At 44.9% G+C, this 27,964-nt stretch overlaps 1 pseudogene across 1 annotated transcript; it reads right to left on the bottom strand.

The window, feature by feature from the left end:
- Nucleotides 1-1,764: 1,764 nt before the first annotated feature.
- Nucleotides 1,765-26,371, bottom strand: LOC307098720 (granzyme H-like; annotated as a pseudogene). Its single transcript has 6 exons — nt 26,290-26,371; nt 4,789-4,898; nt 3,631-3,778; nt 2,993-3,128; nt 2,552-2,809; nt 1,765-1,941 (listed from the first exon to the last, which is right to left on the bottom strand). The product of its transcript is annotated as a granzyme H-like (transcript).
- Between the last annotated feature and the right edge of the window lie 1,593 nt (nt 26,372-27,964).

Genomic DNA, 27,964 nt, shown 5'->3' with positions numbered 1-27,964 from the left:
GGTCGCCGAGCATGCGCACCTGGCCGCTTCCGGGGCGTTGAGATTCTTGAAGGACTTGGAGGTCAGCAAGCGCGTAGTCTCCCACCCCATGTCTCCCAGGGGCTCGTCTGTCCGTGCTCAGCAGCAAGTGGAGCCTTCCCCTCAGCTGGAGACCGCTGGGGGAACTGCGCCGAGCACGTTCCAGGCCGCCATTGTGTCGCCAAGGACTAATCTTTAATGCTCAGTTGACAGGGTCTCAGATCACAAGCTCAATCTCTTCTCTCTTTATTAAGTCCATCTACTTTGCCTCCTACTAGCCTAGATTTTCCCTTTCTTTGGAGACTGAAGCAATCTTCAAACTTCTTAGAGAAGCTGATGGAGAAGAAAATTGTTCTTTTCTTAACTCACTGAAAGCCTGTTGGATGTCTTGACCTTCAGCTGATATCTGGTGATTCCTAAGGCCTGGGGCCACTTTATCCTGACCTCCCAGGTCAAACAGGTGAGCATTGTTCTTAGGTTCCCCTTGGCCTACTCATAGTTTGTCCTGCTTAGGATCTTGTTCCTGCTTTGATCAAGGTCTATGTTTCTTCTAATTTGGCTTATGTTTATGTTTCTTGACAGTCTGAATGATTTTGAACCCAATACATATAAGGACTAATGTCTGAGGAGGGAGATATCCCAAACTCAACTCTTCAAGTGACTGTCTAACTCAAAAGGCAGGTAGAGCCCGTGTGACCTCCCTCCCTGCATTCTGAGCCTTGAGGCCAGCAGTGAGGAACAGGCTGCAGGGACTAAGGCTCCTGGGTGACCAGCAGTCAGTGGACTCTGAACACATGGTGGGGACACTGGGCTGCATGTGAGGGTGGAGCTGGCTCTGCCCAGTGAGAGATGGGGCCAGGTGTTCTGCAGACACCCTGCCGCGCTGTCCTCCAGGGCGCTGCATGGGGCCAGCACAGGCCTGGTCCCCCAGTCACCCTGTGCCAGGGCATAAGCTGGGTGGCAACTGAGTGACCAGGCCCTGCTGGAACCTGGGCACTCTGGATGTCCTATGTGGGAGGGGTATAGGGAGCTAGGAGCTCAGATCAATGTGGTCTGTGGGGCACAGGGGTTGGTGGACACTGAGGATGCTCAGTGGTCAGCAGGGATGAGAAAAAGGGGCAGCAAGGAGACTGAAGGCCAAGCTAGGCCCTGAGCTCAGAGGAGGGCAGAAAAGGGGAGGGAGAGAAATTCAGCTCAGGAGGGAATGAGGAGCTTCTCAGGACTTGCCTTCCTCCTCTACCGCCGTCTCTCCTCACCAGCCCCCAACCCCGCAAAACCTGCCACTCCCTGGTTGTGGGAGAACAATGTCCTTCTCAGGAAGGCCCTCCTCTCCCCAGTGTGGTGGGGCCTCCTGAGCTTCAGCCCAGGCTGTGCCTGCTTGGTGCCCAGTACCTAAGGTGCTAGACCTTCACACTGAGCCCAGAACCTGAGAGATTCGTTTTCTCCTAATGGTGCTCCTCTCTTCCCTGGCAGAAGGGCAGGCCCTGTAGGTGCAGATGTGGCCAAGAAGGAGCTGGTAACAGCTTTGCATGAGGTTTGGTGGTGGTGGGGGGGATTGGGGTGATGGAGGGAAGGGGAAGAGGAGGAAGTAGAACAGTGAAAAATTGTGCTATTGGCCTTCTGAGCACAGAGCTCGTGCCTGTGAATGAGGGTCAAAGAATAAACAACAATCCAGTTCTTCTCATCAGCTGAGAGACATTTATTCTCTTGCTGGCACCACCTCTCTCCCCGCAGTGTGATCCTGAATTAGCTCCAGAGAAGATAGTCTGGGTCCTGCAGTTGGAGTTTTTTCATGGTTTTCTTTATCCAGGGAAGGAAACTGGTGACTTTGGTGTAGATTTGTGGTGATTTCCCATCCTTGTTTCCATAGGAGACAATGCCCTGGATCTTATTTTTGCACAGAAGTGGTCCCCCAGAGTCCCCCTGTGGACATAGAGAGGGAATAACTGAGCCAATTCTCCTGGCCCTGCCCTCGACCCCTCACCCCCAAGTCCCTTTCAGAGAAGGCTGCCTTGCATGGTTTCCACCTTGGAGATAAGCAGGCAGGCATTCCTCAGTGGTCCCCTTAGCCTGGACATTGTCACTGCTTCACTTCACCTCAGGTGGCTGCTCCCTCTGCTCCCCCAGATCCCTGATTTTCTGGGTATGAAGGTGCTGCGGGGCTGTGACTGCAGTCTACTGTGTAAGGACCCGAGAGCAGGCAGGTGGGGCTGACACTTAATATAAAGAAGGAGCCACCAGGTATAACTACTGCACACCCAGAGAATAGTTATCTAACTGCTGTGTCCCGGCGTGGGCCAGTATTGCAAATTCACCGTCTGGAGAAGCACCATGTTTAGAGTGACCATCAGTCCTTGTAGCCTCTCAGAGGGCCTATTCCTCCCAGCTCTGGCGGCTCCCCTCTTTTCCTCTTGGGGAGAAAGATCATAGCCTAGAGGGTGAAGGATTCCCACTCCACCCCTGTTCCTCAGGTCCCAGTCTGTATCCAACATCCCTCTTCCCATAGCCAAGCTAGGCAGATGTTCAGTATCACCTTAAAGGAAGCCTTATTTTCTCTTGGGTTCCCCACACACAGTTGAATGTTCTTGTTGTAATGGTTAAAGCGCCTTTCACACTTCAAATCCTTCTGCAGGGTCAGCTCTACCTCTTGCAGAGTGTCTGATAAAGGGCCATTCATTGTGACCCACCCCCAGCCGGCCACAGTGCAGTTATCTCCTGGACTTGGCACGTCCTTGCCCCTGGGCAGTCGGAGGGGCTTCACAGCACCAGTTTGCTTGATGTTTCTCTCCAGCTGATGGGGAAGAGACAAGGGAGCCCAGGTGAGCTAGTGCATCTGGCCTGGAGACCATGATGGGACACCTGAGTTACTGAGACTAATCAGGTGACTTGAGTGGGAGGAATGAAAGGGACAGGTCACAGTCAGAAGAGAAACAATGAGATCTCAGAACTGCAAGAGCAGCAGGATGTTTCCTACCTGCAGTAACATGATGTCATTGCAGCGGTCCCTCTTATTAAAGTCTGGGTGTGGGATGGCTATTTTCATTGGGATGATCTGCTGGGTCTTCTCCCCCTTTTTGATGTCGTGGGCCCCCAGGGTGACACTGATTGACCTTCACAGAGAACAGAGTGGGTGAGTTTGGGGCGGGGGAGGTAGATTCACAGGAGATACATTCCAGGGACTATGAATGGCACGTGACAGCTGGTTCAGGGCATAGGAGCCAGGGACTCGGTGATTCTGCTTCTCCACCACACTGAGGTCAGGGATCTGGGAGCTCTCTATTGCCCTCAGGAAATGTCATGAAATTACTTGCATTTGCATTTTGACCCTAATGCATGTGTTCATGGTCCACAGCTGCTTTTTTTGGCCAGTGTGGTTGTTCTCTTCTCAATTGTTTTCCTTGCTTTCACCTCTGACCCTCTGAGCCCAAAGCTTACCTGTCCTATTTCTCAGGCTCTCATTGCTCCGTTATGATCTCAGAGGGCTCCTCTGATGAGGTCGCATGGGCTTAAGTTACCAGGAGCCCGAGGATCTGCCCTGAACTGCCGCACCTGGGATGAAGGACAGGGTCCCTGTAGGGATCTCAGAGGTGTAGCCTGGCTGCAGCCTCTCACCTTCCATTGCAGTGAGCAGCTGTCAGAACAAAGTTGTCTCCCACAAGGACACCGCCACACCTGGAATTCCCCTTCTCCCTTGTAATGTTAAGGTACGCCATGTAGGGTCGGGAGTGGGGCTTGGCTTCATGTCCCCCGATGATCTCACCTGTAGGAAAATCTTGTTGTACTTTTGTGGCGCCCTCTTCACCCCTACCCCCAGTCCCGCACCACCCCTTCAGTGCACCAGGCTGGCATTGGCTTGATGACTCATGTGTTGGGCAGTCGGGAGCCTAGGGTGGGTTAGAGCTGGGAGGGAGTCTGGGGATGGGGAGACTCAACTGTCTCCTCTGGGAAAGGGAACAGCAACAAGTTGGGTCTGTGACTTTGCCTGCCACATAGTTGCAGGTGAGAATACAGGTCTTAGGAACAGGGTAGGCCTGGAAATTCCTTTCCTGACTTTGCTTGGTGTTGGGTGAGCTTCTGACGCCCCTGTGGTGCTGTGATGTCCAGGGCAGTGTGCTTTGCAGTGTCCAGGACTTAAGTTTAGGGATCTAGATGCTGACACGTGGGGAGGTGCCATGTAAGTGTTTGTTGGCTGCTTGGTGGGATGGCTCCCAATGGGCCTCTGGAGGAGGGTGTGTAAGGCCAGTGCTGTGGGATTCTAGAAAGCAGAGAAGTTTGGGGTTTCCAATCTCAGTGGCTCATCCTTTAAGGAGTGGACCTGCTAAAGGCCTGGGAATAAAAGCCGAGCTGGAGAAAGGGACTGAGATGGAGCAGAGGAAGCAGCAGTCTTCTGGGGACGGTGACTCCACCAACTGTGGGGTCTGCTGAGCTCTGGGCTTCTCTCCTAAGCAGACCCTGAGGACAGCACCTGTCTCATCACAGACATGGAAGCCAGGACTGCTCTTCCCTCTGCAGTTTCCCAGCCTCTGCCATACACTTCTAGGAAGTTCCACTCTCCATGTGGCACAGGTAGGGCCAGAGGAGGGCATTGCACCCCCCAGCTTTTCTGCCTGTGGCTCATCCAGCATCATATGTTTGGGTCTCAGATGGGATGGGAACTGGGGTTCAGAGCATTCCTGGTGGAGAGCTGGATCAGGGATGTGCAGAAGGGCCAGCAGGTCTGTGCCCACTGTGGGATGGGTTGGGCCTATGAGGGTGGGGATGGTCACTCACCTGCCTCCGCCCCGGGGAGTAGGAAAAAGGCCAGCAGGAGCACGAGCAGGGGTGGCTGCATCTTCCCAGGAAGGCTGCTCAGGTCGGAGCTGCTGGTGTTTCTCTGTGCTCTCCGTTAGCGCCCAGAAGAGGAAGGAGGTGTGGGTGGGCTCTGTGACCTGAGTCCCTCTCTGGTTTTATAGTGCCTCATCCCGGAAGGCTTTTTATTAAGCATCTCCACCCCAACACCTCCTGCTGATGATGGTCTCTGTCTGGGTGATTGTGTGAGAAGTATGCAGTGACCACATCAGTACCCACAGCTGATGACTCAGAACAGATGTTAGAGCAGACTCCAGCCCTGAGCAGGAACCCAAGGGTACAAGTTGGGGCCTGTGGCATGTGGTATAGACCAGCAGAGATACTAGAGCCCAGAAATCTGAGTCCTCAGTGAGAGAACCCTCCTTGCTTCATCTCCATGCAACTAAGTCCATCGGGGTAATTTATTTTGCTTTTGTCTGTTTGGGTCCTTCTCTGTCCAATGGCAAAACATAGTGGAGATGTGTATCTTTCCTTTATAGCAGCGATTTTCATCTTTTCATCTCATAGCACATGAACTAATTACTAAAATCCTGTGGCACACTAAATATATATTTTTTGCAGATCTCACAGAAAATAGTTATACTTTTGATTGATTTATAAAAAGTAATTAAGTACCTTTTTTGCTCCAAAGTGACTTAAAAAAATATCAGGTGCCTATCCTTGTATATAAGAATTTCTTTCTTTCTTTTTTTTAAAATATATTTTATTGATTTTTTACAGAGAGGAAGAGAGAGGGGATAGAGAGTTAGAAACATCGATGAGAGAGAAACATCGATCAGGTGCCTCTTGCACACCCCCCACTGGGGATGTGCCCGCAACCAAGGTACATGCCCTTGACCAGAATCGAACCCGGGACCCCTGAGTCCGCAGGCTGACGCTCTATCCACTGAGCCAAACGGGTTTCGGCAGAATTTCTGGTACCAAAAATTAACTAATCACATATAACCATATTATGCAATGTGACCAATAAAATACAACTCTATTATATGAACCATTTGTTTATAGGGCAAGACGTGGCATTCATACCAGATAACTTTTGTGTTGGCTGTTGTCATTTTCTAAATATATATTTTTTATTGATTTCAGAGAGGAAGGAAAAGGGAGAGAGAAATGAAACATCAACGAAGAGAGAGAATCATTGATCAGCTGCCTCTTGCAGGCCCCACAATAGGGATTGAGTTTGCAACCTGGGCATGTGCCCTGACCAGTAATTGAGCCATGACCTCCTGGTTCATAGGTCGGCACTCAACACTGAGTCATGCCAGCTAGGCTGTTGGTATCTTTGTATTTGCTGACCTAAGGGAAAATAGGTTAGTGCTCCTGACTAAATAGTCTGGTATTGATGTTTTAAAAGTTCTTGTGGGGCACTGGTTGAAAACCGCTGCTTTAGAAAGAGCTGACCATCTGATGGGGGAGACAGAAACATCAGGGAGCAGAGTACTGAGTGGGAAGGGCCACGGTAGAGTGATGCACAGGGGAGGCACAGAGCATCACCACCATCTACTAAACCGACATAGCAACCCATTCATCATCACAGTGTCCTCCCGAGGGGTTTTATTTACAAATGCTCAGTGATAGAATCCATTTGTCTTGTCAACATTTCTAACCAAAGTCTGTCCTTGACATGCATTGGCCTACAGTAAGGAATCACTGTGAACCCACTGATTGGCTTAGCCTAGGTCATCCTTACTTTGGGTTGGCTGGGTTCAGTCCCACCCAAACCACATGAACCAGGACTGGAAAGAGCAGTTTCCCCAAAGGAAGTTCAGGTTACTAAATTGTTGATATCAAGTGAAGTGAGAAAGCGTGCTTGTCAACCAAAGACCAATCATTGTCCTTTCAGTATCCTCTGTGCTCTGTGCACAGCCACACTTCTGCTAGAGCAGGCTTGGCACATAATAGGCTCACACCTGCTAAGCCAATTGTGCTGATGAGCTCACTGCACTGTGAAGGATCGTTGCTTCTAAATGGCCTTTGCCCAATTCTGTTCAAAGATTGACTAAGCTTCTCTGAGTGGATAGAGTCTGGTAATTAAAATGTCCACTTTTACGTTTTCTGTTTTTTTACAATTTTTCTATGAGGAATATTATGTATCAAAATTCATAATTTCAGTGTAAACATCTTCCTTGCCATACCACCCACATTCCAAACCTCTCCCTGTTTAAATCAGCCTGCTTCGTAGTAGACGTTTACACAATAAAGAACCTTTCTGATGACAGTGGTAAATAAGCTCATTAAGAAAGTTGGCCTTTTGTCCTGCAGAGAGCGCAGGTGTCTATCAAGGAAGCTTTGGCAGCAGCCTCTGGTCAAGTCCTTGTTTCTTCTTTTGTCCAGCTCCAGTTTTGGCATTTTTCTGTTGAGACTAAATCGTCTGCTTCTACTGTCTGAGACCTTAGGTGAAAACCTGAAGCTGCTTTTCTAAAAAACTGTTTATGAGCAAAAATACAGGGGCTACAGGATCACTCATTTTATGCTGTGACCTTTTGGGTTTCATGCAAAGACAGTTCTGTGTAGATGTACAGTTGACTCTAATTTGAAATCTGAAAATCAGTCCATTCTGGTTATAATTTTTTTTTTACAATTATAATTATACTTGGGACCAGTTGTACAAATTTCATGCACTGGGGGAGGGGGTTCTCTCAGCCCAGCCTGCCCCCTCTCATAGACTGGGAGCCCTCAGTGAGTTTCTGGGCCAACAGTTCTTTTGAGTCCCAATTTCAATGTCAAACAGTTCTTTATGTGTACATGTCAGCAATGATATTTCAGTTCTGGATGGTGGACAAATGGTGGTAATGCAGGTCCGACTCCCTCTGGTTTGGTCCTGGGCAACCTGCAGTGACGCACAGCTGCTGACTGCTAGTATGGCAAGGCATCGTCAGCATCTTCCATCTCTGGACTGTTTCTCTTCTGTCTTCATGGCGGGAACAGTCCTTATAACCCAAACTACCAAGAGCACTGCAAGTGGCAGCGTACAGGGAGCTTAGCCAATGAGCTGTCAGAAAAGGTGTTTACGCTCGAACGGGTTTGGCTCAATGGATAGAGCGTTGGCCTGCAGACTAAAGGGTCCCAGGTTTGATTCCTGTTAAGGGCATGTACCTTGGTTGGGAGCACATCCCCAGTGGGGAGTGTGCAGGAGGCAGCTGATCGATGTTTCTCTCTCATTGATGTTTCTGACTGTCTTTCCCTCTCCCCTCTTCATTGTAAAAAAATCAATAAAATATATTAAAAAGAAAATAAAATGTGTTTCTTCTGCAGGACCCCGTGCGTAGTGTCCACTGGGCTAGGGGCATGTCCCCGCCACCTGGGGGGCGGGGTATACCTCTGAGGCTGGCAGCCAGCCCCGCGTTTTGGGTGCCAGGCTGGGGGACATGTGGACCTAGGCTGTGCGGTGGCCGCCCCCGCCGGAGGCATTCCTCCCAGACTGGCAGCCCTGTGTTGTGGGCGCTGGGCTGGGGGTCATGGAGCTGGGCCGCCACTTGGTGCCGGTGCATGCGCAAGCAGCCATGGGGTGGGAACATCTGCTTGGCGCAGGCGCCGGTAGGCCCAGAGTGGCCGGGGGGAGTTCTGGGACCCCAGCCGCTCAGGGCCTACACGTGGGCCTACAGGCTAGGAGTGGCCTGGGTCCTGAGGATGTTCCCAGGACCCTGGCTGCTCGGTGCCTGTGTATGCAAATTAGCCCATCATCTTTGTTGGGTTAATTTGCATACTCACTCCTGATTGGCTGGTGAGTGTAGCAGAGGTACGGTCAATTTACATGTTTCTTTTTTATTATATAGGATTGATGTTCATATTGTATAAAACGACTCATTTAATAAAGCGATACTTTGATTTTTAAAAAAGGAAAATTTGGAAAGTAGAAAAGAAAAATGTCACCCATTTGCCCAAAGCCCCAACACAATGTTACCATAAGAATTGCATTTTAAGTACTTGGGATCATGCTATATATACAACATGTATGTATACAATGTTATATATATTTTATATACAATACCACTTTTTTTAGTCTTCACTTAACACTATGATGTAAGAATTTCCCTGTGTTCTTAAAAATCTTATTCAATGCGACTGTAGCCTCTGTTCCTAGTTATTAAAACTTTTAACATGCAATTAAGTTTTGAAATTAATGAAAAATTTTAAAAACAATTTAATCATAGAGAAAACAATTAAAATGACCTGATTTCAGATTGTTCATTGATAATCATCTTTACTGTATTGAGGTATGAACTAACATATTTTACTATCATGTATATCAGCATTTTTATCAGCATTTTAAAAAATAAAAAGAATTTGCCCTAACTGGTTTGGCTCAGTGGATAGAGTGTCGGCCTGTGGACTGAAGGGTCCCAGGTTCAATTCCGGTCAAGGGCATGTACCTCGGTTGCGGGCAGTGCAGGAGGCAGCTGATCGATGTTTCTCTCTCATTGATGTTTCTAATTCTCTATCCCTCTCCCTTCCTTTCTGTAAAAAAATCAATAAAATATATATTTTAAAAAATAAAAAGAATTATATTAAATATAAGATTATGTTATAACATTTATTAAATATTCAGGTGAAATTCACATAACATAACATTAATTATTTTAAAGTGTATAATTCAGTGGCATTTAGTGTATTCAAAATGTTGTGCAATCACCTCCTCTCTGTAATTTCAAAGCTTTCTCATGACCCCAGAATAACATTTCATCACACTCATTAAGTTGTATATAACCACTATTAATGGGTACTTAATCACTTTGCATTCTCCCTCTCCCACCAATACCTGACCCTGGCTTTTGGCAACTACTTATCTCATTCCTGTCTCTGATGGATTTGCATATTCTGTATATTTCATATGAAAGGAATCATGGAATATGTGAGCTGTTGTGTTTGGCTTCTTTTGCTTAGCATAATGATTTTGATGTTCATCCCATCGTAGCACATATCAATATTTTTTGTGGCTGAATACTATTCCGTGTGTGTGTGTGTGTGTGTGTGTGTGTGTGTGTGTGTGTGTGTTTGTGGTGTGTGCCTGTCCTAATTTATCTCTATCTCTTAAATAGACATTTGGGTTGTTTCCACCTTTTGGCTGTAGTGACTAATGCTGCTATAAATATTTGTGTAAAAACTTCAGTGTTGAGGATATGTTTTCATTTCTCTTGGCTATATACCTAGAAATAGAATTATTGGGTCTTATGGTAATCCTAGGTTTAATTTTTTGAGGAATCACTAAACTGTTTGTTGTACCATATTACATTCCCACCAGCAACGTACAAATACTTCCATTTCTTTACATCTCACCAACATAGTTATTATTATTGTTATTATTATTTATGATATCCATCTTAGTGGGTATGGAATGGTATCTCATTGTGGTTTTGGTTTACATATTATTAATAACTAATGAGATTTAGCATAATTCCCAGGGTTTGCTGGTCATTTGTGTATCTTCTTTGGAGAACTGTTGACCTTTCTCACCATCCTCATTCCTATGTCCCTCAATATTTTCATTGGGTTTTCAAGAGTTTGATCTTGAACATAGCTATGCCAATTAGGCTGAAAATGAAAGGGTGGGGAGTTTAGGGAAACTTTTTTTTAACCTCAGTGGCTAGCCAAATGGCCAAGGTCATTTGGGAAAGTTCTCCAAAATCCAGAATTAGAAATATGAATTAATAGGGAAAGCTTACTGAGGTGGCAGACACGTGGAAAAGAGTGTGAAACAGGTACCTTCCTAAGAAAGAACCCCACCTGGGAAAAGCCTCACTGCAGAAACTAAATTTCTTTCTAGATGTGATCAAAGTTGAATCAAACTAAGAAATAGTAAAATTCATCTGAATTTGTAATTTTAAGAATCTGTGTCTCAGTATAAATTATTAATAAACTTATATCTAGAAAATGAGATATGAGTAATCAGATAAAATAAGATATGTTTAGTACAAATGAGAAAATAGTATCTAACATCTTAATGCTGGCTAATATTTATTGATCTCTGACTGTAGATTGTCTCTTAACCCTTTGAGTTAGTTATTAATATTTCTTTCATGTCACAAATGAGAAATCTAAGACCCCTAGAAGGTAGGGGGCTTGCTCTATATCACTCAGCTCATTAGATTGTAGGGGAACAGTGATTAGAATGCAGGGATGTGGTTCCATAGTCTGTGATCTTATCCATAGCTCTATAAACATCATAATTTTTTTAAAAAATAAATCTTTATTGTTCAGATATTACAGTTGTTCCTCTTTCCCCTGCCCCCCATAACGGAGTTCTCTCAGCCCTATTACCCCCTCCCCACTGTCCTCATCCATAGGTGTACCATTTTTGTCCAGTCTCTTCTTGTACCCCCCCACACCCCCTTCCCCCTGAGAATTGTCAGTCCACTCCCTTTCTATGCCCCTGATCTTATTACATTCACCAGATTATTCTGTTCATCAGATTTTTTATTCACTTGGTTTTTAGATTCACTTGTTAATAGATATGTATTTGTTGCCCATAATTTTTACTTTTATTTTTTCTTCTTCCTTTTCTTAAAGAATACCCTTCAGCATTCATATAATACTTGTTTGGGGGTGATGAACTCCTTTAGCTTTTTCTTATCTGTGAAGTTCCTTATCTGACCTTCAATTCTAAATGATAGCTTTGCTGGGTAGAGTAATCCTGGTTGTAGGTTCTTGCTATTCATCACTTTTAATATTTATTTCCACTCTCTTCTGGCCTGCATAATTTCTGTTGAGAAATCAGCTGACAATCATATGGGTGCTCCCTTGTAGGCAACTAATTGTTTTTCTCCTGAGGCTTTTAATATTCTCTCTTTGTATTTTTTGCCCTTGGCATTTTAACTATGATGTGTCTTGGTGTGGTCCTCTTTGGATTCCTTTTGTTTGGGGTTCTCTGAGCTTCCTGGACTTGTAAGTCTATTACTTTCACCAGGTAGGGGAAGTTTCTGTCATTATTTCTTCAAATAGGTGTTCAATATCTTGCTCTCTCTTTTCTTCTGGCACCCCCATAATTCATATGTTGGTACACTTGAAGTTGTCCCAGAGACTCCTTGCACTATCTTCATATTTTTGGATTCTTTTTTTCTTTTCTTGAAACCTTATAACTGGTTTTGAACTCTATATCCATATGATTGTCAGCTGACTTCTCAACAGAAACTATGTAGGACAGAAGGGAGTGGCAAGAAATATTCAAGGTGATGAATAGCAAGAACCTACAACCAAGATTACTCTACCCAGCAAAGCTATCATTTAGAATTGAAGGTTAGATAAAGAGCTTCACAGATAAGAAAAAGCTAAAAGAGTTCATCACCACCAAACAAGTTGGGTGCTTTTTGCTTCTTCATATTTCAAATCTTTGACTTGATTCGTGGGGTCCTCTAGTCTTCTGTTGGATCTCTGTATATTATTGTTTATTTCAGTTAGTGTATGCTTAATTTCTAGTTGGTCCCTTTTCATATCCTTGAGGGTCTTACTAAATTTCTCGGAGGTTTCTAGAAGATACTTGAGTAACCTTATAACTGTGGTTTTGAATTCTATATCCAGTAGTTTGCTTTCCTCAATTTCTTTCATTTGTGACCTGTTTCTTTGTCTCTGCATTTTGGCTGCTTTCCTGTGTTGATTGTGTGGCTTTGTGTGGTAGGTGTCCTATAGGGCCCAGTGGCTCAGCCTCCCCAGTTACCTGAGGTGGACACTCTTGGTGCACCCCTTTGTGGGCTGTGTGCACAGTCTTGTTGTAGTTAAACCTTGATTGTTGTTGGTATCAGTGGGAGGAATTGACCTCCAGGCCAATTGGCTGTGAGGATCAGTTGTGTCTATGATGGGAGAACTTCTGTGCTGGAGATACCCTTATGGGGCAAGACTTGCTTCAGTGGGGCTTTGGTGCTCACTAAGTCTGCCTCCTGAGTGTGTCTCTTATGGATGTGAAGAGTTGTAATCTGGATGGTCTCACTCTGACCACTGGGTACACTGGCTCTTGGATCTCCAAGGAAGTGCAAAGTCAGCCACTGCCTGAGGCCACCCAGTAGGAGTTGCAGAAGGATCTTTGGATTCCTCCTCTTTGTTTGGGGTTTGGAGGTGCCCAAATGAGGCCCAGCTGTGAAGCAATGCAAGCTGCTGTCCAGCCTTGGGCCTTCTTATGGAGGCTCTGGGGTCTCTGACCCAGCTGCAGTTTGTTAGGTTTTAGATTGTAAAAGGCCAGGCCATTCATATACAAAAGCCTCTGTGCACAGCTTGGGTGGGGTTGTAAATTGGGTGGGGTGGGGATTCAGAGAATCACCAGGATGGAGCAAACAGCAATGACTGACCATTAGCCCTGCCCCGAAGAGGTTTTCAAGTCTGTGTTCCATGGCACTGTCCAGGAACAATGATCGCTGCAAACACCTCTGAGAGAAAGTCGCCCTCTTCTTTCGGCCCAATGCCAGACAGTCCAGTTTCTCCCTGTATGAGTCTAGGTCCCCAGAGTCTCGCCCGGAACTGGAGTTCAGAGAAGTCAGGAGCTATATCTCCCTGCCGATTGAAAACGACAACAGCATACCCAGTTGCCAGCCCTTTTCTGAGCACGCCTCCGTACTTCTGCACTTCACTTCTGCACCTCCGCACATCCTCTCAGTCTCAGTGTGCTTTTCTATTCCTTCTAGTTGTATAATTTCCACTCAGCAAGCCTTCCTGTGGTTCTGGATGATACCCATTTTATCTTTTGTCTGAAGGTCCCAGGTTTGATTCAGTTGTAGTTTTGAAGTGGTTGTGGGAGGCAGCAAGTTCAGGTGTTTAACTATGCCACCATCTTGTTCCTCTCCCAACATCATCATTTATTATACTGTTCCAGGAATCTTAAGGAAAATTAAAGGGATATTGAAAAATAAATGTTTCTGTCTCTATATCTAATGTGGGACTATTGTTCTCTAGAAGAGGAAGGTATCTCAGAGGCTACCATATTGTGATGGGAAAGTTCATTTGGATCATGTATTCCCTTTGCTCTTATCTTTTATTCCCTGATGTTCTTCCCCAACATGCAGCAGAATGTCATGCCTGGCACATGATGGGCAATCAATCCCCTTGAGCCATAGCCTCTCACGAAATCACATCTAGTGCTTGTTACAAGTGGGCAGGGCCATTCCTTGTAGAAAGTGACAATGCCACAATGAAATGACATTCCCAGACTCACACATGGCATTTGAGGCTCTTGCTATAAGTCAATTTCCTTGAACCTGGTCATTCTCAAGTTATGCCTAAAATCAGAACCTACAGGTATAATAATAGGCCAGAACTTGACTGATTTGATCGCTCCACGAGACTCCACTCTGTTGTTGAGAAGAGATTCCTCCCTTAGTTAGGAGTTACCTCTACATTCCTATTAGGGATTCAGAATTTCTGGAGTGTTTACCTGACATCAAAAACAGCTTTGAGGGAGAGACCTGTCAGTGAAGGAGAACCTGGGTTATGTGTTGGAGTGGAGAAGATTATGCTTCCATTTGGCCCCTGTAGTAGTAAGGATGGAGGTGAGAGGGCAGGGATGAGGAGAGAAAAATTCTATAGGACAGATGCACATCTATGAGATTTCCAGACTTTTGGCATCCACTAGAATACTCATGAATTTTTCCTATGGCCCAGCCCACAACAAAGAGCAAGGTTGGGGATAATTCAGTAAAACCCTGGAGTGGGTACATACCTAGGGTGATGAGTGGAGAGAGGACTATAGTGAAAGGGGTGTGGAGAAGTGAGCTTGGGTGAAGACAGAGTGCTCATCCTCACCAAACTGGGATAAGTATAACAATAGAGAGCCCTCCCCCCAAAATAAATTGGTATTGACTGTACTTCTTGGTAGGTGACAGCTGAAATGGAGCCATATTCTGAGTTGTGATGTTGCCTCTGAGGTGACCTTGAATCAACCCCCACCCTCACTCCCCACCTGAGGATCTTTATTGCCCCAGGAACTTTGCCCACTAAGGCCATTCCCCCAACCCAAAGCAATTCGTTCCCACAAAGCCTAAAGGTCACGCCTCAGCCTTCTGGTGTGAATAGGTTCTTTTCCTTCCCACCTCACTCAGGGTGTGTACTTCCTTACCATGTTTGCACCGGATATGGCCAATAGTTTGGTTTGTGGTAGGTAAGAGGGATGCTGCTGAAACATTTATCAGAACCTCTGGTATATGACTGCAAAACTGGTGGGTCTTTCTGTCTATTTCTCAGTTCAGGGCAGATGTATCAAAGTACTGTGTTTGGAAAAATCTAATTCACACCTAAGGATGCTTGTGTCACATCCCCATCTGTCTCTGAGTCTTGACATCTCGTAGTTGTAGATATTCCCCTGCTGGTAAGTTCCTCTGTACCAGGAAGCAACACCGGAGCCATATGTGAACAAAGCAGAAGATCTGGAGCATCCCAGCCAGCCCTTGAGAGTCCACCCAGAACTCAGGTATTGCAGTGACCCGCTGGGCCTCTGAGAGCCTTTTACCAGTGGAGCTGTGGCAGGAGGATTTACTATGCTAGCAATGAAGTAGGAGGAAGAAGTAATAAGAGGTAGAAGAAGTTAATGAAACAAGCAATCACACAACAGAGGTTTAATAAAGCAAAGATTAATTATTTGAAAAGACTAATAAAATTGTCAAATATCTGGAGACTCTAATCAAGAAAAAAAGAGAGAAGGTGCAAATATTTATTATGAGGAACTTAAAAGGGAATATTTTTTTATAAATGCTGCAGACTATTAAAAGATAATCCAAGAATATTATAAGAAAACTTACACTAATATATTTAAAATTTAGATAAAATAGAAACATCACTGCAAATTTAGGTAACACTAGAACTATCAAAGAAATGGCATCAAAAATTAATAGTTTTCCACATAATGAACTGACCTAGATGGCTTTGCTTTTCAGCTACAAAACTTGCACTAAAGAGAAAAATAAGGGACACAATCTCATTTTATAAGGCTGGCATAATCTTGATACAAACAACAGAATAAGAAAGGAAATTTACAGGCCAACCTATCACATTTACAATCACAAAACCCTACACAATCTATCAACTGTCAAAATTAGCCCATCGATATATAAAAAGTTAATACAATATGAGCCAGTTAGGTTTACCCTAAAAATGTAGATCTCATTTAACCTTAGATAGATCAAGTAACATAATTTGCTGCACAAATTGGAGAGAAATCATATCTCAATAAACATTTGATAAAATTCAACATTCATACATGGTAACAAACATATCCTTTTGGCAGATCAAAAGGGGAAGAAATTTCCTTAATGTAATACACAATATCTGTATAACTCTGACCGAGTTGCTCAGGTGGTTGGAGCATCATCTCATTCAGCAAAGGGGTGAGGGTTCCATTCCTGGTCAGGGCCCAAACCAGGTTGGGGGTTCAGTTTTCCTGGTGCATGATGGAGGCAACTGATAGATGTTTCTCTCCCCGCATCCCCATTCATCTCTTTTTAAAAATCATTAACATATCCTCAGGTGAGGATGAAAAAAAAAAAAAAAAGACTGTATAAGCTATAAAAATGATTTAATGAAGCCCTCATCTAGAAAGAAAATCAAGCCCTAGCTAGTTTGGCTCAGTGGATAGAGTGTCAGCCTAAGGACTGAAGGTCCCAGGTTTGATTCCAGACAAGGGCACATGCCAGGGTTGTGGGCTAGATCCCCATTAGGGGTGTGTGTAGGAGGCAGCCGATCAATGATTCTCTCTCATCATTTATGTTGCTATCTGTCTCTCCCTCTCCTTTCCTCTCTGGAATCAATAAAAATATATTTTTTTAAAAAAGAAAGATAACCAAGGTTTCCATGTTTTCCAGGAGAAAGTTAGAAATCCCTTCTCTCCAGGTGCCTGACACACAAAGTGTGTGATACAGATAGTCTTCTCCCAGCTCTGCTCCTGGGGAGGCTTGTGTTTGGAAATGATCCGAAATGGGATCCTTTCAGGAACGTCTACACAGATGAAAGAGAGAGGTGATGAGGAGTAGATCCGAGGGGAACCCAGGGCTGGGCAGAGATGGAGAGGGTGTGCAGGTCTATGGGCACTTTTCTACCTTTAATCCCAGGTCCCTGGACAAGGTCCTCTAACTCTGATGTTTGCCCTGTGTTTGGGGCTCTAGGGTTCTCTTGTCCAGGGGAGGTCATCAAGGCACAGAGGCCAAGCTGCAGTTTTGCTCTGATAGGCACTCCTGCAAATTACTGTTCCATTGAGGGGGGGGGGTAGAGTCCAGGTGGGAGAGAGGTTGTTGTGACGACCCCTCAGTGAGCTGGATGGTGAAAAAGCTTTGGTTTCTTCCCCATGTTTTGGACAACCAGAATCAGAAATTTATGGGGCCAGTATGGGGGTAGCCATTTGGGCTCAAGGGACCTATTTATTTTTTAAGAAAAACTGAAAAAGAAGATGCTATTCTGGGATGTTACCTGTTGATAACTTCTTTTGTGTCCTCTCACTAGGAAAAGTTTGTGCCTTACACTTACTGTCCAGAGGCAGGTTCTCCAGGTCACCTTTCCAAGTCTGTCCCATTCCCCTTTTTGTATTAGTCCTCACCCGAGGATATTTTTTTCTGTTGATTTTCAGAGAGAGTGGAAGGGAAGGAGGGAGGAAGAGAAGAGAGAGAGAGAGAGAGAGAGAGAGAGAGAGAGAGAGAGAGAGAGAGAGAGAGAGAAGAGAAATGGATGTGAGTGAAAAACATTGATCGATTGCCTCCCTTACATGCCCCTACTGGGGATTGAACCAGCAACCTAAGTAAGTCCCCTGACCAGGAATCCAACCCACAAATATTTTGGTGTACCAGAGGATACTCCAACCAACTGAGCTACCTTCCAGGTCTCCAAGTCCCTTTATTATGATTAAACAAGTTGGGATAATTCTCATTCTCTCTCTCTCTCTCTCTCTCTCTCTCTCTCTCTCTCTCTCTCTCTCTCTCTCCTATTTTAGTTGCCCCTCCACTGGCTTCCTGAGGAGTAAGATGACAACAGCGAAACAGCTATGATCTCCCATAATCCCACAGTTAAAATTCAGCCAATCCCCAAAGATTCCTATTTCTGAATGTCCATGAAATTCTAGATTTCCAATTTCCCAGATCCTATATGCGTTTAAATCTTGCTGGGTTCAGAGACACTCTTCTTCACAAGTACTACTCTCTCCTACTAGCAAGCAATACATTCAGATTTTTGTCTCAGACACCAAATGCTCTCTCCTTCCTGTGACACTCCTCACAATGGCTCTGGAGAAGTCCCATATGCTGAGTGACCAAGCTTGCTGAGCCACTTACCTTGTCTCTTAGCAACTTGCTGTGAAGTAGTGGCCAGCTGGGGTAATATCACTATCTTAGGCACTGCATCTGACCATGACCCATTCTCTGTCCTCCCTGTCACTGCCTGGGCTTGAACCTCCTAAATAAATCATTGCCACTGCAATCCTTGCTTGAGGCTCTGTTTCTATAGGAGTCAGAACAGGTCAGAGCAGGCAAGTAGGATTTTGGATATTTTTCTCCTTGTATCTCAGGCTGGAAGTTATGCTCAGAGAGTCCTTTCAGAAATTACAAACAAGATAACCTTCCTGGATATCTGTCCATTAAAATATTTTCTTCTGGAAAAAAGATGGCGACCGGCAGGAAGGTAGGGAGAGAGAGAGTGTGAGTGAGGAACACATAGAGGAGAGTGTAGATGTGTGTGGTGTGTGTGTGTGTATGAGATAGGGTCAGTTAGATTCTGCAGGTCTTCCAAGGGGCTCCCTAACAGGGCAGCCCTAGACGGCGGAGCCCCGCGCACAAAGCGGACACTTCTCAGCGGCTGGTGAGGACGAGGAGACCATGCCATCTTGAGAAACAGAGCTGCCTGAGACTCGGATCCTGGCTTCTGACACAAACCAGGACCCTGCAACCACTGGGGACAGAGAACTGCTATCACAGCTTCAGACCAACAAACAAAAATCCAGACTTCCCCGCAGATTTCCGTGAGTCAAAGAGCCTATCCCCCTCCTCGCAGGTGCACGGAGAAAGCCATAGTAACTGATAGACCCGCCCCTCCCCCAAGCTGCCAAGCTTTGCGCAGGGACGCGCTCCCCCTTAGGGAATTTGGCGCGCACGTGCGCCCGCGGGACAGAAGCAGCTCCCCGTCGGGGAAATCTGTCAGTGCGCACAGAGGGCTCCCCTTTGGGGAATTTGGGGGAATTTGGCTCGCGGGTCACAGCTCCCCCTTCGGGGATCCTTAGAGCGTGCACAGAGGAGCTTCCCTTTAGGGAATTTGGCGCGCAGGACGGACTCCGCCACCCTTCCGGGACTTTGGGAGAGTGCACTGAGCCAGCTCACCCTCAGGATTTTAAGAATGTGCGCTCTAGTCGGTTTGGCTCAGTAGAGAGAGCACACACAGGATGCAGCTCCATTTCAGGGAATTTGGCACGCCAGACACAGCTGCCTGGGATCACTGACTCACAGCGCATTCACACTAAGAGCCAGAGACCCCAATTGTTGGTGCGTGCACACACAGGGACCCTGATTCTCAACGAGAAACCGCACAAGGCAACAGAGACTTTGACACTCGAGTCTTGGTGCAGACACAGGGAAACTCTGACTCCTGGCACATGCTAAGGATCTCATTTTCGGCACATACCAACAGTGTGGTGCAGACAGGGCCCCTGATTCTAAGTGTGCACACGAGACCACACGGAACACTGGGGACACTGATCCTGGGCAAGTCTGGTTCCCACCAACCAAAGGCAGCCACACGTCCTAGTGTCAGAGCTCTTCAGTGAAACTAGGGTGGAGTGAAGTCCCCACAGCACACGGCCCAGGTCCACGCAAACGGAAGCTTGAGCTTTCTGGTAATAGCCAGAATGGGGAAATCAAACACATGGAGACTAAACAGCATGCTATTAAACAAGGACTGGGTCACCAGAGAGATCATGGAAGAAATAAAAAACATCATGGCAACAAATGACAATGAAAACACAACAATCCAAAATCTATGGGACACAGCGAAAGCAGTCTTGAGAGGGAAGTTCATAGCTCTACAAGCCTATTGCAAAAAACAAGAAACAATGGTAATAAATTACTTAACCCTACAACTCAAAGAGCTAGAAAAAGAGCAGCAAGAAAAGCCCAGTGTAACCAGAAGGAAGGAAATAACAAAGATCAGAGCGGAGATAAATGACATAGAGACCAAAGAAACAATACATAAGATCAACAAAACCAAGAGCTGGTTCTTTGAAAGGATAAACAAGATTGATGGACCTCTAGCCAGGCTCACCAAGAAGCAAAGAGAGAGGACCCAAATAAACAAAATCAGAAATGAAAGAGGTGAAATAACAACAGACCCCGCTGAGATACAAAGGATTGTTACAAAATACTACGAACAACTCTATTCCAACAAACTGGACAACCTGGAGGAAATGGACATATTCCTAGAAAAATATAACCTTCCAAAAATCAATCAAGAAGAATCTAAACAGCTCAATAGGCCAATAACTATAGACGAAATTGAAGCAGTCATCAAAAAGCTTCCGGCAAACAAAAGCCCGGGGCCTGATGGCTTCACAGGAGAGTTTTACCAAACATTCAAGGAAGAACTAAAACCTATCCTCCTCAGACTATTCCAAAAAATTCAAGTGGAAGGAACACTTCCAAGCTCCTTCTATGAAGCCAGCATCACCCTAATACCAAAACCAGATAAAGACAACACAATGAAAGAAAATTACAGGCCAATATCCCTCATGAACATAGATGCCAAAATCCTCAACAAAATTCTAGCAAATCGGCTCCAGCAGTACATCAGAAAGATCATACACCATGACCAAGTAGGATTTATCCCAGGAATGCAAGGATGGTACAATATCCGCAAATCAATAAACGTGATACATCACATAAACAAATTGAAAGATAAAAATCACATAGTCATATCAATTGATGCAGAAAAAGCATTTGACAAAATCCAACACCCTTTCTTGATAAAAACTCTCAACAAGGTGGGAATAGATGGCTCATATCTCAACATAATAAAAGCTATATATGATAAACCCACAGCAAACATCATACTCAATGGACAAAAACTAAAAACATTTCCCCTAAGAACAGGAACAAGACAGGGATGCCCACTCTCACCACTCCTGTTTGACATAGTACTGGAAGTATTAGCCATTGCAATTAGACAAGAAGAAGAAATAAAAGGCATCCAAATTGGAAAAGAACAAGTAAAGCTGTCTTTATTTGCAGACGACATGATATTGTACATAAAAAATCCAAAAGACTCCGTCAAAAAACTAATAGACTTAATAAATGAATTCGGCAATGTAGCAGGATACAAAATTAACGCCAAGAAATCTATGGCCTTTCTATACACCAATAGTGAACTTACAGACAGAGAGACTAAAAAGGCAATCCCATTTACCATCGCACCAAAAAAATTAAGATACCTAGGAATAAACTTAACTAAGGAGGTAAAAGACCTATACACAGAAAACTACAGGACACTGAAAAAAGAGATAGAGGAAGACGTAAACAGATGGAAGAACATACCATGTTCATGGATTGGTAGAATCAACATCATTAAAATGTCCATACTACCCAAAGCAATCTATAGATTCAATGCACTCCCCATTAAAATACCAACAGCATATTTCACAGACCTTGAAAGAACTCTCCAAAAATTCATCTGGAATAAAAAAAGACCCCGAATAGCCACAGCAATCCTGAGAAAGAAGAATAAAGTAGGAGGGATCTCAATACCAGATTTCAAGCTGTATTACAAAGCCACTGTTCTCAAAACAGCCTGGTACTGGCACAAGAACAGACATATAGATCAAAGGAACAGAATAGAGAATCCAGATATTGACCCAAACCACTATGCTCAATTAATATTTGACAAAGGAGGCATGAACATACAATGGAATAAAGACAGTCTCTTCAATAAATGGTGTTGGGAAAACTGGGCAGATACATGCAAAAAAATGAAGCTTGATCACCAACTTACGCCATACACAAAAATAAACTCAAAGTGGATACAGGACTTAAACATAAGACGGGAAACCATAAAAATACTAGAGCAATCCACAGGCAGCAAAATGTCAGACATATGCCAAAAGAAATTCTTCACTGACACTGCCCCTAGGGCAATGGAAGCTAAAGAGAAAATTAACAAATGGGACTACATCAAAATAAAAAGCTTTTTCACAGCAAAAGAAACCATCAACAAAACAACAAGAAGTCCCACTGCATGGGAAAACATATTTGCAAATGGCATCACTGATAAAGGTTTAATCTCCAACATCTACAGGCAGCTTATACAACTTAATAAAAGGAAGATAAATGATCCAATAAAAAAATGGGCAACAGACCTAAATAGAATCTTTTCAAAAGAAGACAGAAGGAAGGCCAAGAGACACATGAAAACATGCTCAACGTCACTAATTATCCGAGAGATGCAAATCAAAACAACAATGCGGTACCATCTCACACCTGTCAGAATGGCTATCGTCAACAAATCAACAAACGACAAGTGTTGGCGAGGATGCGGAGAAAAAGGAACCCTCGTGCACTGCTGGTGGGAATGCAGACTGGTGCAGCCACTGTGGAGAACAGTATGGAGTTTCCTCAAAAAACTGAAAATGGAACTCCCATTTGACCCAGTAATCCCACTCCTGGGAATATATCCAAAGAAACTAGAAACACCAATTAGAAAGGATATATGCACCCCTATGTTCATAGCAGCACAATTCACCATAGCTAAGATTTGGAAACAGCCTAGGTGCCCGTCAGCAGATGACTGGATCAGAAAACTGTGGTACATCTACACAATGGAATACTATGCTGCCATAAAAAAGAAGGAATTCTTACCATTTGCAGCAACCTGGGAGGAATTGGAGAACATTATGTTAAGTGAAATAAGTCAGTCAATGAAAGAAAAATACCACATGATCTCACTCATTTATGGATAATAAAGAACATTATAAACTTGAACAAAAAGATAGATACAGAGACAGTAAAGCATCAAACAGACTGTCAAATTACAAGGGGAAGGTTAGGGAGAGGTGGGGGAGATAAGAGATCAATCAAAGGACTTGTATGCATGCATATAAGCATAACCAATGGATGCAAAACTCTAGGGGGTGGGGGCATATATGGGAGTGGGGTGTGTGGGGGGGCAATGGTAAGATATGTACACATATAATACCTTAATAAAAAAATTGAAAAAAAAATATTTTCTTCTCATAGTATTCCCTCCTGGCCACCTTTAGATATTTCTCCCCTCGGTTTAATCAAGGTTTGTGATGCATTTCCTTCTTGCTCTTTACAATGAGTTTCTGGGGGAATGACCAGGAATTTCACCTAAATGCTTTCTGTTGGTAAAGCTGGCATGGTAGCCTTATAAAGAGCAATCTGAGATTCTCAGCCCCCCTGGTGGTAGGAGGCTTATCCTGTGCTTTTGAAGGCAAAGCACCTCATGGGGAAAATGAGATGTGCACATGGCAAATACTTTAGTAACAAAGGAAGAGCTGGGCTCAGTTTTACAAAGTCCCCGGGAAAAACTGCTGCCCTCATTAGAGGTGGTATTTTTCCTTCACTCTTTCACATACGCCATTCTTCCTGTGTCACAGTTGTGTGGTGATCTAACCAGACAGTGACAAGGCCAAAGAAGAATTGAATGTGCGCTATTGTGTGCTCAATGACAGCCTTGGGGAAAATGCGTACACATACCTTCATTTAACTGTCAGGGAGTGATGGGGATGATAAGACATGGTGCAAAATAGAGAAAGTGTGGCCTTTAGGGCAAGGATGAACTTGGATGTATAATTAGATGCCTAGTAAAACATAAACTGATAGTTCATAAATTCCTTAGTACAATTGTTGGCAAACTGCAGCTCAGGAGCCACATGCGGCTCTTTGGCCCCTTGAGTTTTTAGCAAAGGCCAGCTTAGGAGTACCCTAATCCTCTCTAATAAAATGGTAATATGCAAATTAACCATCACTCTGCTACATAAGCCACGCCCACCAGCCAAGCCATGCCCACCAACCAATCAGGGCGAGTATGCAAATCAGCCCCAATCCAAGATGGCTACAGCCACAGAGCAAGGTTTCCCAGGTAACAGAGCAAGCCAAGCTTTCCATAGCCGTTGCAGGCCTAAGCCTCCACTCAAGCTACAAAGTTTCAATTATAGAAGGTAAACAAATTCAAACAAATGGCGGCAGAATGGAGCTTGAGAGAGCAGGCCAGGGTTGCCGGCGGCAACAGGGGAAGCAAAGCTTTCCGCACACCCTGGCCGGGCTCACCCGCTTAAGGCTACAAAGTTTCAATTGTAGAAGGTGAATTAACTGCCACAGAAATGGCTGCTGCCCCAGGCTACAAAGTTTCAATTATAGAAGGAAAATAAATTCCAGATACCAGGGCCTCCCCTTGGGTTGCCAGGGGGCGTGGCCGGCCTGCAAACCACCACAGGCCCCTCGCTCAGGCCACCCCACACCCCAAGGAAACCCTCACCCTTATCTGTGACACCCTTCAGGGCAAACCAGCTGGCCCCCACCCGTGCACCAGGCCTCTATCCTATCTAATAAAAGAGTAATATACAGATTGATAATCACTGCAACACACAATATAGCTGCCCCATGTGGTCAAAGATCCTGCCCCCATGTGGACACAAGATGGCCACTACAAGATGGCCAGCAGGAGAGGGCAGTTGGGAGGCACCCGGCCTGCAAGGGAGGGCAGTTGTGAGGGACCAGGCCTGCAAGAGAGGGCAGTTGAGAGGGACCAGGCCTGCAAGGGAGGGCAGTTGGAGGTGATCAACCCTGCAGGAGAGGGCAGTTAGGGGTGACCAGGCTGGCAGAGGAGGGAAGTTGGGGGCAAACAGGCTGGCAGGGGAGCAGTTAAGCATCAACCAGGCTGGCAGCGGAGTGGTTAGGGGGTGATCAGGCTGGCAGGCAGAAGCGGTTAGGGGCAATCAGGAAGGCAGGCAGGCAAGCAGTTGGGAGCCAGCAGTCCTGGATTGTGAGAGGGATGTCCGACTGCCCGTTTAGGCCCGATCCTGTTGGGATCGGGCCTAAACGGGTAGTCGGACATCCCTCCAGGGGTCCCAGATTGGAGAGGGTACAAACTGGGCTGAGGGACAACCCCCCGCTGTGCACGAATTTCGTGCACCGGGCTTCTAGTTAAGTTAATAACAATGTACCTACCTATATAGTTTAAGTTTAAAAATTTTGGCTCTCAAGAGAAATTTCAATCATTGTACTGTTGATATTTGGCTCTGTTAACTAATGAGTTTGCCAACCACTGCCTTCGAAGATAGGAGACTGTTGAAGAATCAATGATAGAAAAGAGAATGGCTTTTCAGGAGCTTCTTGGGACCCCCATGGAATGGGGTTTGGAGGAGGTTTTTAGAACTGATCAGTTGTTACCGAGTACATTTTTGTCAATCCAATGAAAAGCTTTCTCTCTTATTTTTTCTGTCTCTGTATTTCATTTCTGGCTTTTGATCACATCGCCTCAGCCATTCAAAAATTACTTTCAAGTGGTGTTATGCCCCTTCTTGCATATCACTACCTTCCCCCTATTAAGTTTCCTTTCTAGGAACATGACATTCTAAAAGTGGAGGATAACAGTATTTTCAGTGTTGCCTTTTCATATGAAGAATTCATTTCATCCTTAGGAATCTCACTAGACTCTCTCTCTAGGATTTGCATTCTAATTTTTCCTTCATTATATAAAACTAGAGGCCTGGTGCATGAATTCAGGCATGGGTGGGGTCCCTTGGCGTGGCCTATGGGGATTGTGCCAAAACCGGCAATCCAATGTCGCCTGCTGCTCCTGCCTGCCACTCCTGCTCATCAGGCCCAGCTGTGCCTGCCCTGGGCTTGCACCCAGTCAGTTCTGATCAGGAGAGGCTTGAGTGCACTGCAGTGGCACTCACCAGCCATGAGCCCTGCATCTGGCACCCATCCCGAGGGCGGGGGGGACCAGGACACAATCAGCCCTCTGGGCAGGCGGTGGGATGCCCCTGCTGGCCTGGGATCTGGATATCCTGCTGACATTAAAGCTGGTTGTTGGGAGCCACCTGGCAGCCACTTTTATATCGTTTCTTCCTTGCAGAACGTCTATGGAGGGGAAGCGACCATGATGTCCGAGGCTGACTTCCAAGAGGCTGGTGGCACCGTTGGAATTGTGCCCACAATGCCGGGTACTTGGGTGCCTGGCCCATTCTCTGGAGATTGGATCTGCAGGACTACTGAAGGAGTTTATGGCTGCCGCAGAGCTGGTGGGCCACCAGGATGGGTTGGTCAGCTGGGCTGGGTCAGTCAGCTGAGTGGCACTCCCACTGTGGGAGCGCTCTGACCACCAGGGGCAGCTCCTGCATTGAGTGTCTGCCCCCTGGTGGTCAGTGAGCATCATAGTGACCCGTCAACTGGTTGACCAGTTGCTCAGTTGCTTAGCCTTTTATATATACAGATTTATATACATAGATGATAGTACACCACATACCTCATGCTCCACACCAATGTTATCATCTGACATCTCACCTCCAACCCAAACTGTAACCAATTGAGAGGAGGCAGGTACACATCATGTACTCAGGGAAACCTGGGACAGGCAAACAAGGGGAGCACTATGGTTGGGTCCAATGTGATAACCCTGTGCCATGGCTTCCAGAAGTGGACATTCCAACTTGCCTTAGTCATAGTATAACCTTGACAGTCCTTTCATTGCCTAAAATTGAATAAAAAACAAAATAGTCTGTGACACTGAAAAAAGAAGCGAAATGCTTGGGGGATGAGTTAAGGCTGAGAACTCATTTTGATTAGTCAATAACCATAGACTTGCAATTAATTGCTGTCACCACAAACCAGCTTTCTATTGTTCACTGTTTCATAAGAATCGTTGTTTGTTTCCTTGGCATTGTAGCTATGGTGAAAACCTCATTGAGAGATGACTGTGCACCTGAGACCAAAATCAGAGATGTTATTTTCTGCAAATTCTGACACTATTCATGGTTTGAACTGACAGGAGGGAGCCAATCGTAGGAATACTAGAGAAAGAGTCCCTAAGGCAGGGGTCCTCAAACTTTTTAAACAGGGGGCCAGTTCACTGTCCCTCAGACTGTTGGAGGGCCGGACTATAGTTTAAAAAAAAACCTCTGAACAAATTCCTATGCACACTGCACATATCTTATTTTGAAGTAAAAAAACAAAATGGCAAAAACACCCGCATGTGGCCCGCGGGCCATAGTTTGAGGACGCCTGCCCTAAGAGAAGGATTTTTACATAATACAGGTGGAGATGGAAAGTCCATGCCTGGGCAATTGTTTCATTTAAAAAGGATGTATTAAGTACTTTCTCTATGTGTGGTACTCTACCAAACAAGTGGGAATTAGATGGTAGGCAATAACAGATTTAGTTCCTAGTCTTGAGGAGTGAGACATACATTAACCAAATAAACACATATGTATATGATTATGGATGGTGTGAAGTACTCCGGAGGGAAATAATTATGAGAGAATATGACTGGTTATAGGGTTTGGGGAAGATTTTGCTGAGGAGGCAACACTTGCCAGTCATGCAAACATACAGGTGAAAATGGAAATGCTCCCTGATATGTTCAGGTATTTACCTTAAGTTAATCACACACTTGGAGGACTGGAGTGTCTGAGCATTATGAGAAATAATGAGAAATATTGGCAACAATTAATTTTTGTATTTCTAGAAAACATGCATAATTCTAAGACAATAGGCATAAATTAGTAATTTGGAGTCTTTGAAAAGTTAAAGCTTCTATTTAACCAAAGTCATCATAATAATAATGCAAAAAACTTGGATTGGTGGATGATATTTACAATAACCTGTTGAAAAATTGGTATCTAAAATATATAAAGAAGTCTTTAAAAACCTTAAGGAAAATCAATTGTAAATGTATAAGGGATGTGCCAGACAATTCTCAGTACAATTTCAAATATCTTATAAGTATCTGAAAAGATAATGAACCTCACCAGTAGTCATGGAAGTGGTAATAAAAACCACTATGATTTTCTGTTTCACACCAAGTAGACTGACCAAAATTATTAAGCTTAACAATACTAAGTATTGTTGGGAGTATTAATGGGGACAATAACTTTGTCAAACAATTGAACAATACCAAAGACAACTGAAGGCACGTATATTCT

This window comes from Cnephaeus nilssonii, assembly GCF_951640355.1.
Source record: "Cnephaeus nilssonii genome assembly, chromosome: 4".
NCBI lineage: Eukaryota > Metazoa > Chordata > Mammalia > Chiroptera > Vespertilionidae > Cnephaeus > Cnephaeus nilssonii.
Note: the sequence above shows the minus strand (reverse complement) of the source record. Positions and strands in the feature narration are given on the sequence as shown.